This window comes from Panicum virgatum, chromosome 5K (genome assembly GCF_016808335.1).
Source record: "Panicum virgatum strain AP13 chromosome 5K, P.virgatum_v5, whole genome shotgun sequence".
In the NCBI taxonomy this organism is placed as follows: domain Eukaryota; kingdom Viridiplantae; phylum Streptophyta; class Magnoliopsida; order Poales; family Poaceae; genus Panicum; species Panicum virgatum.
In genome coordinates, this window is record NC_053140.1 from 34523920 (window position 1) to 34537946 (window position 14027).

At 48.3% G+C, this 14027-nt stretch overlaps 1 long non-coding RNA gene across 1 annotated transcript; it reads left to right on the forward strand.

The window, feature by feature from the left end:
• The first annotated feature begins 2127 nt into the window (after window positions 1–2127).
• Window positions 2128–4007, forward strand: LOC120709542. The gene is made up of 4 exons (XR_005689719.1): window positions 2128–2341; window positions 2437–2595; window positions 2741–2848; window positions 3921–4007. It is a non-coding gene; the product is annotated as an uncharacterized LOC120709542 (long non-coding RNA).
• Window positions 4008–14027: the final 10020 nt, after the last annotated feature.

The following is a 14027-nucleotide window of genomic DNA, read 5'->3' on the forward strand; positions in this document are numbered from 1 at the left end:
TTGTCTCAACTATTGTGTTTTCTAAAGGAATGCAAAGATCAGTTGATTCAACTGTTGTGTTCTTAAAAGAATGCAGAGATTAGTGGGAGTCAGTGGGAGCTCACAAAGGAGGAAGAGATGATTTGGAGAGATGTGGGCTTAGTTACCCCGCATCGATGATTCAAGTAGCAGAATCTCATAATATTTAACTCATGCCATTAGTTAAGTAAACCTCCATCTTAAGCTACCATATATTTTGTTGAGGATTCTCATAAGTTGATTAATCCCAACATGAATATGTGATATATAATAACGGTTGATGTTGGCATAAAAGAATGACCTCATTCGTTTTGAAGGTCACTATAAAGGAGGCCATAAATTGAGTCTATGAGTTTTAGTATAAATTTGTGATGGAATCAAATTAGTATCTTGCCATGATCATGATTCCGAAAGAAAATTAAAAATACTGAGCTTATAGCTTACCATGATTAAATGTTCATGGATAAATGTATGTACTGAGATTAAGATGGAAAAGTTACTATCCTAATACTTAAGTGGATGATGCTCTACTAAGTAAAGTGGCGATTAGAATATGCTACTAATATTGTGAGATTTTCCATCATCATTAAATTAAATTTAAAGTAATCTTGGTGAAAGCCTCTTATGTTTTGGGCATCAATGTACACTGAGATTGGACCAAGAAAGTGTTAGGATCATCACTTGAGATGTAAGTTGTCTAAAGTGATGCAATAAGAATAAATATTAAGATATGTTGTTCTATTAGCAAATTATGTCTAATACCCTAAGAATAAAGTTGAGATAAAGTTAAGGAAGACGTTCCTTATGCTTCAATCTTTTGAAGCTTATGCATGAGTCTCTAAGTGATTGACTTTGCATTTGTAAGCCGGAAATCCTTATGTGTTTAATATTATCCAAAAGAGGTCCATTGGATAATGTACAAGACATCATAGCATGCTTGTTTATTATAAATTATTTAGCTAAGAGTTCTGTAAGAGTGCGAGGATGTAAAAATGCACATTAGATTATGTCCTTCACTTTCGCAGAAAAGAGCAATTTTATTGAGAGCTCTAAGCAAACTTGGCATAATAAAAGCTGAGATTGCATAAGGCAGGTTTTAACTTATCAAGCTTTAGAATTATATTCCGGTGTTAAGTTTATGGACAGCAAATTGATACTGCTATGATTGCGGTATTCATTCGAGTAACAACATAATTATTGATGATGTCTAGACTACTGATGATTAAGTATTATGTTGTGAAAGAAAGGTCCCAGGATCAAATTATTAAAGTTAAAGAAATAAGTTTGAGTTTATGCTAGCAAGTATTATTCAAGACTTGTCACTCATCTCATTTAAATTTTCGTGAAATTGAGTATGAGATTTGTGAATGGTCTTGGACCTGATTCTGGATACATGATCATTCCCAAATAAGTAATAAGTGTTCTATCGAGGTATTGCAGTGAACTGTGGGTAATGGAGTCCCGGTAGTGAATTAAATACTACTGACGACGCATTGGTCCGGTCTTACTGTTGTACTGAGTGTGAACATAAGTTTAAAGCGAACATAAGTTGTTAACTGTTCGATCAAGTGGGAGAATGTTGGAAATTTGTGATCTCAGGATAACAACCTAGATCTGCATGGCGAACAAATTCTACAAATTAGAGATAACATACCAAATATATTCATGTACCATGATTGGCAGGTACACCTAATGTTTCCATCTATAAGTCGGCCCCGGTCCCACAGTGCTGTCTATAAATATAAGACAGAGGGGTATCCTCTGTAACCCTAATCAGTTAATCTCGCGATTAACAAAACACTAATCAATTAGGGCACTGGAGGGGTTGGAAGCACGACTTCCTCATCTACTTCGTGGCAGGCACCTACGGGAGTTGTTGGTCATCATCGACATCAAGATCTTCATCAACAAGAGATCTAAATCTCTCTAATTGGTGGAGATTCAAGTCTGCTTCATCTACATCAACAAATCTTCAAGAACTGAGGCGTTCATGATGACTTCAGGCTCTGGTTAGTTCTTAAGTAATTAATTCCGCATTAAGTTTAATTAGTGATTATGATTAGGCTAAGCTAAGATTCTGTTTATGAATGATTAAATCTAACATCCAGTTCCCTCCCGTGCGATGGAAGCGGTGTAGTCGGACGCGACGTCCTCCGCAGCCGTGCCCACCGCTTGCTAGTTGCTGGGGGCGACCGCGAGGCCATACGCATGCGCCGACGCTTGGGTTTTGGGAGTGCGATGGTGGGGGTGCATACTTGGCTCCCGAGACCTCCGGAATCGGACGCGCGAAGAAATTGGGAGCTGGCTTGGGCAGCTGTTGGAGGTGGATTTCCCTGATTCGTTTCCAAAACGGACTCTTGATATTATGGTTTGGGGACTCTCGGAGGAGATGCTTTAATTGCCTTTGTTTGTTTGCAGTTCGGGAAAGTTGATTCCGTCGGGGGTTTCCTTCTTCTCTCCTCACAGTTCTTCCCCAATCGCAGAACCCTAGCCATGGACGCCGCCGGGTCCGCCGCCGACGTGGCCTTGGCGTCGGCGGATGAGGGATATGGTGCTTCTGGTTCGCGGAGCGCAGGGGTAAGACCCATCTCTACCGCGGCGTACTTCGAGTTCTGATTCCGATATGTGGCTTCGATGTTTAGTTTTTTTTTTGTTTGTCTTTTTGGGATATATCAATATCAAATAGTGGGTCAGTGACGACGGGAGTTGCTACTGAAAGCAGGTAGGCGAGAAGGGAGGATATGTGGACGCGATGGTGGTAGCGTCACTTCGGATGACCAGGGCGTCGTCCGCGGACGTGATCCGGCGCCATGGCTTGCGGATGGCTCAGGTTGTGAATCAAATGCCCTCTGTCGTCCCTAATTACTCCTTTTGTTTCCTGCAGCAGCACCACCACCCTATAGGGCTCATTTGGATACATTTACTGTCATGCGACTGGGTCACCTGGAATGCCTCTACTAAAACGGAGAAGCAATTTGGTTTGTTATCCTTATTAACTGGCTGGCATAAGTGCAGAATCTCGGATAGAGTCTAGGTGGATGCTTGTGTGAAAGACACATACCGTATTGGCGTGGAACTGGTCCCTTTTATTTATTTTGTTTTCATTTTGTGAGGGATTGGTTGTTTCATAGCTACTCTATTACAGCTGATTTGCCTTGAGAAATCGAATCTGCAGCTTGCAGTGGACACCTGCAAATCTTTTGGAGAACATGCTTACAATATCAATATATTGCACAACTGTTGACTTCTTGTCTTGAAAACATTTACATTGTTAATTATTATTTAACCACTTGGTCATATGCATGCCCATCATTGACACCACAAAAGATTTTCAAATCATTATGTTCTGTTTACCCTTTTTGTTTCTCTACGTACAAATTAAGTTAAATTCAAATTCTGTTAGGTAGCATGGGGTATCATAAATCGGAAACGACATTTATGCAAAATTACATGAAAAGTAACGACGAAAAAATCTAAGTATTTTTCTAACATAGGTATCATGCACTTTATTTATCTCACAACATTTGTACTTGAAACTCAACTTGTATGTGGAGAAATGAAAAAGAGAAATCTTAGTAAGGGGTACATTGGACCTGTTGAATAGTTGGGCCCAAAGGACTTTTTTCCTTCTTTTAAACTAGCGTCGTTTGAAATTATCAAAAGTAACAATGAGACTATAAGTTGACTAGAGTTGGATACTGCATGCACCTACCCCTTAGTGCAAGTTTTACACTGATAATGATGCTATTTCTTTTAGAATCTTCTGTTTCTGTTCCGCTTGCCGTATTTCTTTTCATCAGCTTGTCTGTGCAAGATCATGAAACTCATTTGTCAGTGTTACGGTGGAGCACTATTCTGTTATGTGGCGCAACATTGACTCATTATCATGTTGGTATTTGCAGCATTTGCTAGAATTCAGGAAGAAGGAACTTAGCAGAACTCAAACTTCTGAATTAATGGATGGCATTCGTTTCTGTATGTACCCCCCCTTCCACAACAACAACAACAACATAGCCTTTTTTCCCAAGCAAGTTGGGGTAGGCTAGAGATGAAACCCGAAAGAAATAAGTTCAAGATTCAGGCACATTGATAGCTAGTCTCCAAGCGCTCCTATCCAAAGCTATCTCTTTAGAGATATTTCAATCCTTAATGTCTCTCTTAACCGACTCATCCCACGTCAGTTTAGGTCTACTTCTATCTCTCTTTACATTATCGACCCGCTCAAGAACCCCATTACGCACCGGTGCCTCAGGAGGCCTTCGTTGGACATGTCCAAACCATCTCAGCCGATGCTAGGTAAGTTTCTCCTCAATTGGTGCCACCCGACCCTATCCCGAATAACTTCGTTCCGGACTCTATCTCTCCTTGTGTGACCGCAAAACCACCGCAACATCCGCATCTCTGCTACACTCAGTTGCTGGACATGTCGCCTTTTTGTAGGCCAACATTCAGCACCGTATAACATCGCTGGACGAATTGCTGTCCTATAGAATTTGCCTTTTAGCTTTTGTGGCACCCTCTTGTCACAAAGGATGCCAGAAGCTTGCCGCCATTTCAACCAGCCAGCTGAAATTCTATGCCTAACATCTTCATCAATGTCGCCATCCTTTTGTAGCACCGATCCTAAATACCGAAAAGTATCCTTCTGGACCACCACTTGCCCATCTAGACTAACGTCTCCCCCCCTCATGCCTAATCTCGCTGAAATCGCACATCATGTACTCGGTCTTGGTCCTACTAAGTCTGAACCCTTTCGACTCTAACGTGCGTCTCCACAGCTCTAACTTCCTATTAACCCCTACCCTACTCTCGTCAACTAGCACCACATCATCAGCAAAGAGCACACACCAATGGATCTCACCTTGTATATCCCTTGTGACCTCATCCATCACTAAAGCAAATAAATAAGGGCTCAATGCTGACCCCTGGTGTAGGCCTATGTTAATAGGAAAGTCAGTAGTGTTGCCATCACATGTCCGGACAAACGTCGTCGCATCCTTGTACATATCCTTAATGAGGGTAATGTACTTAGTTGTGACTTTGTGCTTCTCCAAAGCGCACCATATGACATTTCTCGGTACTTTGTCATATGCCTTCTCAAGGTCAATGAAGACCATGTACAAGTCCTTCTTCTGCTCCCTATATCTCTCCATCAATTGTCGTATTAAGAAAATCGTCTCCATGGTTGACCTTCCAGGCATGAACCCAAATTGGTTTTGGGTCACACTTGTCACTCTTCTTAGGCGATGCTCGATAACCCTCTCCCAAAGCTTCATCGTATGGCTCATCAGCTTAATCCCACGGTAGTTAGTACAACTTTGAACATTGCCCTTGTTTTTGAAGATAGGTACTAATATACTTCTCCTCCATTCTTCCGGCATCTTGTACCCCCCTTCCACCCCAATAAAAAAATAAAATGGTTTGCTGAATTTTATTTTGTTGAAGCTATTAGGCATTGTATAGGCCTGTGTATTGTATAGGCCCATATTGGACGTGTCGGCCCATATTGGGCATGTACATCTTGTACTCCAAGCCATTGGCACTATATAATGAAAGGTCACCCCCCCAATTAGGGTGTGCGGTGTTTCCCATCTCTCTCTACCTTTCTACATGGTATCACGAGATTAGGGTTTGAGATCCTCTCTCCTTCGCTTCCGCCCTAGGCGCTAGGGTTCTTTCCCTAGCCGCCACCTCCCCTCTCACATGCGTAGGGATCCCCCCTGCGCGTCCACCCTCGATGCAGCGCCGCTGATCAACCCGATCTGCAGCGCGCCGCCGCCAGCCCTGCGCCAGGATCTCCCTTCCCGTGCGTCCACCACGGCTTCTGCACCGTCAACCTGACCGTGCAGCGCCACCCCCCCTCGTTGCCATGACGTCCGCTGCCCTGACCAACTCGACCATGACGAGTTCCTCCAGCGCTTCCTCTGGCCCTGGCGATCTGGCGCCGGCCGTCGTCATCCACCCCGCCGCCGCTGTGTGCGTGAAGACTCACGTCCCCTTCACGTTGGAGATGTCCTCCAACTACTACAAGTGGGCGTCCTACTTCAAGGTGCTCTGCGGCAAGTTCGGCCCCCGCCCACACATCGACGCTCTTGGCACCCCGCAGCCCGGCGATCCTTACTGGGTCATCGCTGACTCTTGTGTCAAGAGTTGGCTCTTCGGCTCCGTCGGCGACTCCGTCCTCGACCTCGCCATGGCCGGCGATGATCAGACCTCCCGGGAGCTCTGGTCGGCCATCGAGGACCTCTTCACCGCCAATCAGGAGCCGCGTGCCGTCCTCCTCCTCGAGCAGTTCCACACGCTCACCTAGGGCGACTCCACCATCTCGGAGTACTGCTAGCGCATCAAGCTGAAGGCTGCAGAACTCCGCGCCGTCGGCCATCCCATCGAGGGCTGCCAGCTCATCCTCGCCATGCTCCGTGGGCTCCATCCTCGCTTCGCGAGCACCGTGGACGACATCACCAACTCCACTATCCTCCCGATGTTCTCCCGCGCCCACGACATGCTCGTCCTCAAGGAGACCCGGTTGTCCAATGATGAGAAGGCCATTGCCAACACCGCTCTCCTCGCATCCGCCGGCTCTGGTTGTACCATCCTGGGTGGGTGCGCTCCACCACCTCCGGCGCCTCCTCCAGCAGCTCTGGTGGCGGCCAGCCTACCCCACCAAAGCCTGTTGGCAACGCTGGAAACAGGAGGAAGGGCGGCGGCAGCGGCAACAACACTGGTGCCGGCGGCGGCCGCGCACCACAGCCCGGCAACAGCATCACCGCCCCCAGCCCTACCGTCCCATGGGCCCCTGGATTTGCTATAATCCCTAGGCGCCTCAGGGGTTGTTCCCCACCGGCGGCACGCCACATGGCGCCACTGCTGGTGCCTGGTATCCCGGCATCCTCGGCGCCCCTCCTCAGGCACACACCGCCTTTGCACCGGTTCAGGTGTCCTCCCCCGTGCCCACGTGGGATCAGGCGGGCCTCATTGCCGCCCTCAACTAGATGGCTCTCCAGAACCAGGCTCCCTAGGTTATGGACTCCGGTGCTTCGTCTCACATGAGCACCACGGATGGTATACTCCTATCATGCCTTCCTTCCTCTCATTCTTTCATTACTGTTGGCAATGGTCAAACTATTCCTATCACCTGTCGTGGCGAGTCAATCCTTCCTACAGCAGCATCCAATTTTGTTCTTAGCAATGTTCTAGTTGTTCCATCCCTTGTGCGCAATCTCCTATCTGTTCGCCAGTTTACTAGGGATAACAACTGTTCCATTGAATTTGATGCACTGGGTTTTTCTATGAAGGATATCCTGACCAGCCTCGTGATGCTTCGCTGCAATAGTGTTGGCGACCTCTACACCTTCCCCGCCGCCCCACCAGCACCACAAGCCCACCTCGCCACCTCCACCGACCTTTGGCATCACCGTCTGGGCCATCCTGGCTCCTCCGCCATCAACGTCCTTAGGAATAATCAGTTGATTCATTGTAATAAGGCACCAAACACTATCTGTCATTTGTGCCAACTTGGGAAACATGTGCGTCTCCCGTTTTCGGCTTCTAGTTCTTCTACTTCTAGGCCTTTTGAACTCATGCATTGTGATGTTTGGACGTCTCCAGTTTCTAGTGTTGTTGGCGCTTAGTATTACCTCGTTTTACTCGATGATTTTACTCACTTTTGTTGGACGTTTCCTCTCGTCCACAAATCTGAGGTAGCTACCCATATAGCCAACTTCTGCAACCTAGTACAAAATTAGTTCAACCTTGCCATTAAAACCTTCCAGGCTGATAACGACAAATAGTTCGTAAATAATGCCCTCGCTTCCCTATTCACTTCTGTAACATACCAAAAATTTACCACGTCAAATCACGCACTAAAATTTTTCTTTCAAACCTTTTCATCATTGAGCTCATTTAACCCTAACTTTAATTCCTTTCCCAGAAAATTCCGCTGTCCCGATCATCGTTCCGCCGAGCCACCCCTGGGCCGTGCGCACGCGCGCGCTCGTACGCGCTCGCCGCGCTCGGTGCTCCGATCCGCGCACGCCGCGACGCCACGCCACGCCACGGCCGCCTGCCACGCGTGCACGCCTGCCCATGCCACGCGCAGCACGCGTTCCACGCACCCCCGAGACTCGCCGCGCCGCCCGTTGTCCAGCCAATAATGGCGCCCGCGCCGCTCGTCGGCCGCCACCACCACCTCGCTCCCTCTCCACCGCCTCTCCTGGCCTATAAGTAGCACCCCCGCGCAGCTCATCTCCCCCACGAGCTCCACCACCACCCCTAGCCCATTCCCCGGCCTTGCAACGCCGCCGCCGCAAGCGTCTCCGCCCGCCGCTGCCGGCCCTGGTGGTCCCGCCGCCTCGCTCCACCCCAGCCCGAGCAAGGTGGGGGAATCAAACCACCTCCTCCTCCTCTCCCTTTCCCCCTATTCCGAGACGCCACCGAGACCCGGGCCGCCGGAATCGGCCAGCGTAGAGGCTCCCCCCTCCCCTCCTCTGTTTCTCGTGGAGGGAGTAAGAAGAGGGTGGCTTTTTGCCACAAAACCCCCTGGCCTGCCCTCTATTTCCTAAATGAACCCTCCCCTTTGTGTCACTTTTGTTTAAAGGCCCTTCTACTTTTAGCTATTTAGGAAACTGACCCTCCACCATGTAAGCTTAATATTAATTAGATCCCTACACCTTTCTAGTATGCCCCAAGTATTTACTAAAATTATAACCAAGCCCTTGCCATCTCATAAATAATTACAAACAAGTCCCTGACCCCTTGTTTAACCCCTAAACCTCTCCGTAACCTATCATTTTATGCGCCAAACAATCTCCGATCGACCTAAAACTTTACCACGCCATTCCTATTATAGTTTTGGCCATGCCATTAGGAAACCGTCTAGAGATATTACTCCTATCTTCATATCGTAACTGTTTCCGATTCGAGTTCAACGATAAAACTTTTATTTCTTTTCTTGATTATGTGTTTGTTTGTACGCGTCGTAGATCACGGTGTGAACGAGGGAGAGCCCGTCGACGAGCAGTACTGCGAGCAAGCGAACGAGGACCAGTTCTGCGACCCCGAGCCCGAAGGACAATACTTCGATCAGGACCTCCCGGAAGGCTTTGAAGACGGCAAATTCAATCCTGCCCTTTGATGCATATTTTGTCCTAGTTTTTTATAAACACAACCTATTGGCCTATTTTATAAAATTGCATATGTTTTACCTGCTGAAAACATGGTTGGATAGCCACCCCTTGATTTGTTATAACCATTCCTTGACCACCTAGATTAATGTCTGAATGTAATTTGTTTGGACGTTAATCGCTGCTAGAGCGCTTAGGACCTTAAACACGATACAACTTGTTTTATAAACGGAAAATGCGTGAGTGTGTGGGAAGGGAAAAATGTGGAATTTTCGAACGATAAGTTTAGACAGGATGGATGGCACTTTTGTGTGATTTGCCAAATGGTGTGCTTGTGCCTGTGTGGTTGAGCAAGGAAGGGAGATATCCATCTTGTCACAATTAAGGACCGAGTTGGTGTGTCATCTCACCTAACTCCACTATCGTGCAAACCACTCGACCGTTGAATGTGCAACGGCGTAGCATAAACCCCACTAGTTAGTCTGATAGCCATCAGGAGAGCTGAGAGCAACGGGTGATCAAGGAGAAGGGATTAGCTCTGTGTGACTTATGCCCCGGTTAGAACCTCTGTGATAGGTCAATGACCCCTTGATGGATCCCGTGATGGCTAGTCAGGTCTAGCTAAGGTGGGTAATGGATTTGTTGGGATCTGCACCGACACTAAGGTGATCGAGTTGCGGTACCCCGCTTGTGGGTAAAGTTGCACACCTCTGCAGAGTTAAGAATCTATTCGAATAGCCGTTCCCATGGTACTGGGCGAGTTACGGTGTGGTCACATAACTAGTGTTTTTTCTGGGAATAGACGGGTTGGCGTGAGTTATTTCGGAAAAGTGTCCGGCAGTTGTGCCGTGTGCTACGGTGGATGAGGAGTCCGGTAGCAACTTAAAACTTGGATCCTGTATGGATCAACACTACGTGTTACTCGATACCAGAAAACTTGCCTTGAAAATCCTTCCTTTCAAATGAACCCCTGCATAAAAATTTGCTTTCTGCAAATTAAACTCTAGCCTTATCCTTGATTTACCCTGTGCATTATAATCTGTTTATACCCCCTCTGTGGGTGTGGTTGGACTTGCTGAGTACGTTTGTACTCACCCCATTCTTAATTTTTACAGAGGAAGATCCAGACTTCGTTCCTGAAGACGTCGAGTAGAGGTTCCGTCCTGCACCCAACCTTGCCTGTGGATTAGGGTCACCCGCACGAGGTTCCGCATGGCGCAAGACTCTGATGATCCCCTCTTCATAGTTAATATCGTCGTGTGGGTGTTAGTTGTTATCCTCGCGATAGTAGCACTTCATTGCCCACTTCCGCGTTGAGGTGTACGGTGATGTACCATCTGATGTTATAAAAGTGTTATCAGCTTCCTGGGACTGATAATGTATCACTTTTAAGTCTTCTCTTATGAGGGGATGCTTCAGGTGGTATCAGAGCCGTAGGTTGGCCGTAGGACGTGACCCTAGGGGCGAAACCCATCTTCAGGCCCTTTTCACATTAGGATTTTTCCTTACTCAATCCTTTTTCCACACAAATACTCACCATTGGTTTTTGCCCTGTTCCAGATGGCTGACAATGGATGGAGTGGCGGAATCTGCCACGCAGAGCCCAGCCTTCCTAAGTTATTGATACTCAGCCTGGAACGCGTCAGAGTGGTGGACCCACCAGAGTACGTCTACCGGGAGTACGACTCCAGGGGCACTCTTCGGTGCGACATGATGATCTTCGTGGGAAAGAGCACCCGCTACCCTGACATGGACCCTTGGTTCATCACCACTAACTTTCGGTGCGACATGATGATCTTCGGTGCGACGTCTGCATGTGATCTACAAGCATCATCTTCAGCGGACTCCTATGGGATTTTTCCCGCCTACTGAAGGAAGAGGACGCACATGGATTGCCCAGATGAGAGGACTTGGGAGAGAAGAAGAGGACTTAGAGGATACGGTCTCCCACTTATCCATCTACCTCACCGGCCTGGATGAACTTTACCGCGAACAAGCGGCACAATTGAAGCAACAAATCCACAGGGCAGAAAAGGCAACCCAAGAACTGGAGGAACAACGGACAAGAGCCGCACGCGTCGAGTATTCCCTAGCCATTCTCCAAGCCCAAATGCAAGAATACGAGGCTCGCAGAGGAATAGGTGGGTGGATAGAGGAAGAAGAAGAACCCGAAGAAACCCATTGGGATAAAGGTACTCAGACCGAAGATGATGTGATGGATCAGTGTCTTCCACCAAAGAAGCGCCCTATCTGGATCGAGGAAGAGTCCCCATGATAGGAGTAGCACTCCAAGCTAGAACCCTGTCCTAATAATCATGTACCCATGGAACCTGCACCCTCTCCATGTTGTAATAATAAGTACCATCTGTCCCCTTTGTACCCAAATACTTGTGCAAAAATTATTTACCCTTGGCCGTCAGAAAGGCGCTCTGTTAGCTGTGCCGGATTTTTGAAAGACACCTTGCTCCCACACCAATGAGGTTCTTTCCGCCGGCCATCAGAACCCCAGTTTGGGAAGCACGCATGAGAAGTCTGGAACGGCGCCGCCATGAAGAAGACCCCCTGTACCAAGTGGCTACTTACCTAGCCTCCTTGGATCAGCTCTTTGACGAGCAAGCCAACATTCTGAGGGAGCAGACCCATCGAGCCGAGCAAGCAGAGCACGCGGTGAGACTGCAACAGATACGAGCAGCCCAAGCCGAGGCAAGAGCCGCAGCCGCGGTCAGCAGCGAAGCGGTTGCTCAGGAGAGCCTCAGACAAGCCCGAGACCGGCGTATGCAAGAATGGACCAGAAGCGGAACGCCAGTCCCAGCAATTGGGGAAGACCATGTTCTACTCGGGACACCCGTCATAGGACGGGGACCACTCTTGAGAACCCCACAAGCCCCGCCCGAGGACCCTGAAAGGTCTACTGCCGCCGTTGAAAGAGAAGCTACTGCGCAACTCCAGGAAAACGGAAACCTAGAGGACGGCGAGCAAGGACTACTCGCACACCTCACCTCGGAAGAAGGCTCGCCCCACGAGTAGAATGCCCGATGCCACCCTAGTGTTGTACCCTCCCAGCCCCTTTGGCTTAAGTTGTACCCTTAAGTGTGACCCTGTACCCGGACGTGTTGTACGCGTTCTAGTCTTGTCCCCGTGTTGTACCCTCCCTTGTAGTAATATAGTTGTTTGTGCTTGTTTGTGTGCTTGTTGTGTGCTTTCGGCGGAAGGAAGACTCTGCCTTTTCAAAAATACGAATTAAACAACTTAAACATAACGTAATCTTAATCTCAATCTCACAAAGACCCTACCCAATCTATAGATGGCTTCTCGAAGCGGTACGAGGGCCTCCCGCAACCGGACCCCCGCAGCCGCTGATGCAGGAGTACAGCCTAATGGGCAGAACCCTCCTCAAGAAGAACAGGAAGTGAGCCAGAACAGAGGAGAAAATCAAGGAGAGGTGCCACTGCCACCACCGCCACCCCCTCGGGGACCTGGCACAGATAATACACAACTTGACCCTCATACTGGAAACACTGGCCAATGCTCTCATAAACAAGCGGCCACGAGAGCAGACCATGAACGACAAGCTGACAGCTTTTCTGAGGACCAAGCCGCCCACCTTTGCCGGATCCAGCAACCCCTTGGATGCAGACGACTGGCTGCGTGTGAACCAGAGGAAGCTCGAGCCATTCGAAAGTCAAGATCGATATAAAGTCCTCCTGGCAGCTCACCAACTCACTGGAACTGCCTTAGCATGGTGGGAGAATTATTGTGTCGCTGCCGAAGATGCCTCCACCATCACATGGAAGGAATTTGTGAAGGAGTTCCGCCACTACCATATCCCCTCAGCCACCATGAAGCGCAAGGCGGATGAGTTCCGCGCACTGCAGCAAGGAAGCATGTCGGTGAAAGAATACACCCATCAGTTCATGGAACTGGCCCGATATGCACCAGAGGAAGTGGACGATGATGAAAAGAAGCAAGACATGTTCAATAAAGGATTGAACCCAGAACTTCGGACCCTGCTTACCCCTCAGATCTTCCAGGACTTCAACACCCTGATGAACAAGGCCATTCTCACAGAAAGGGCCAAAGTGGAGGAAAGGAAATATAACAAGCGCAAGTTTCTGGATAGCAAGGCCCGCCAGCAAGACCGCTTCCAGAAACCAAGGAATTCCAGCTATATGGCACCAAGATATCAGGCCCCAATGTAGTATAGGACTCAGTCTCAGATGATAGGCTCACAGGCCCCTAACACACAGTTCAGGTGCCAGAACACCATGAAGGCCCCGCAGAGTAATGCAAGCCAAGTCACTACCAACAACGGCAATGCTAGGACCTGTTTCAACTGCCAAGAGATAGGGCATTTCATTGCCAACTGCCCATATGCCAAGAACAAGCCTGCTACATCAGCCTTCTCCAACACGGTGAATGGACCAAGGCCAGTTCTGTCAGGTGCCAAGCGAGTGCCCATCCGCAACAACAGCAACACCAACAACAACAGTCAGCTGATGAGGCAGCCTCAGCAGTCATTTGGACGAGCCCACGTCAACCACATCAACGCGCAAGAGGCTCAAGGAGCTCAGGGCGTAGTGCTCGGTGAGTACCTAGTCAGCTAAGCTCTTGCAACAGTACTATTTGATTCTGGAGCATCACACTCGTTCATATCCTCAAGTTTTGTGAAAAAGCACAATATACCTACAGTACTACTAAAAACACCCCTATTAACCCGGACGCCTGGAGGTGACATCAAGTGTCAACTAGGTTGTCTACGGGTAAGGATCAATTTAAGTGGGGTAGAATTTCGAGCAGACCTAGTAGTACTTAAGTCTAAGGGAATAGACGTGATCCTTGGAATGGACTGGTTAAGCCGACACAATGGTCTCATAGGTTGTACTGACA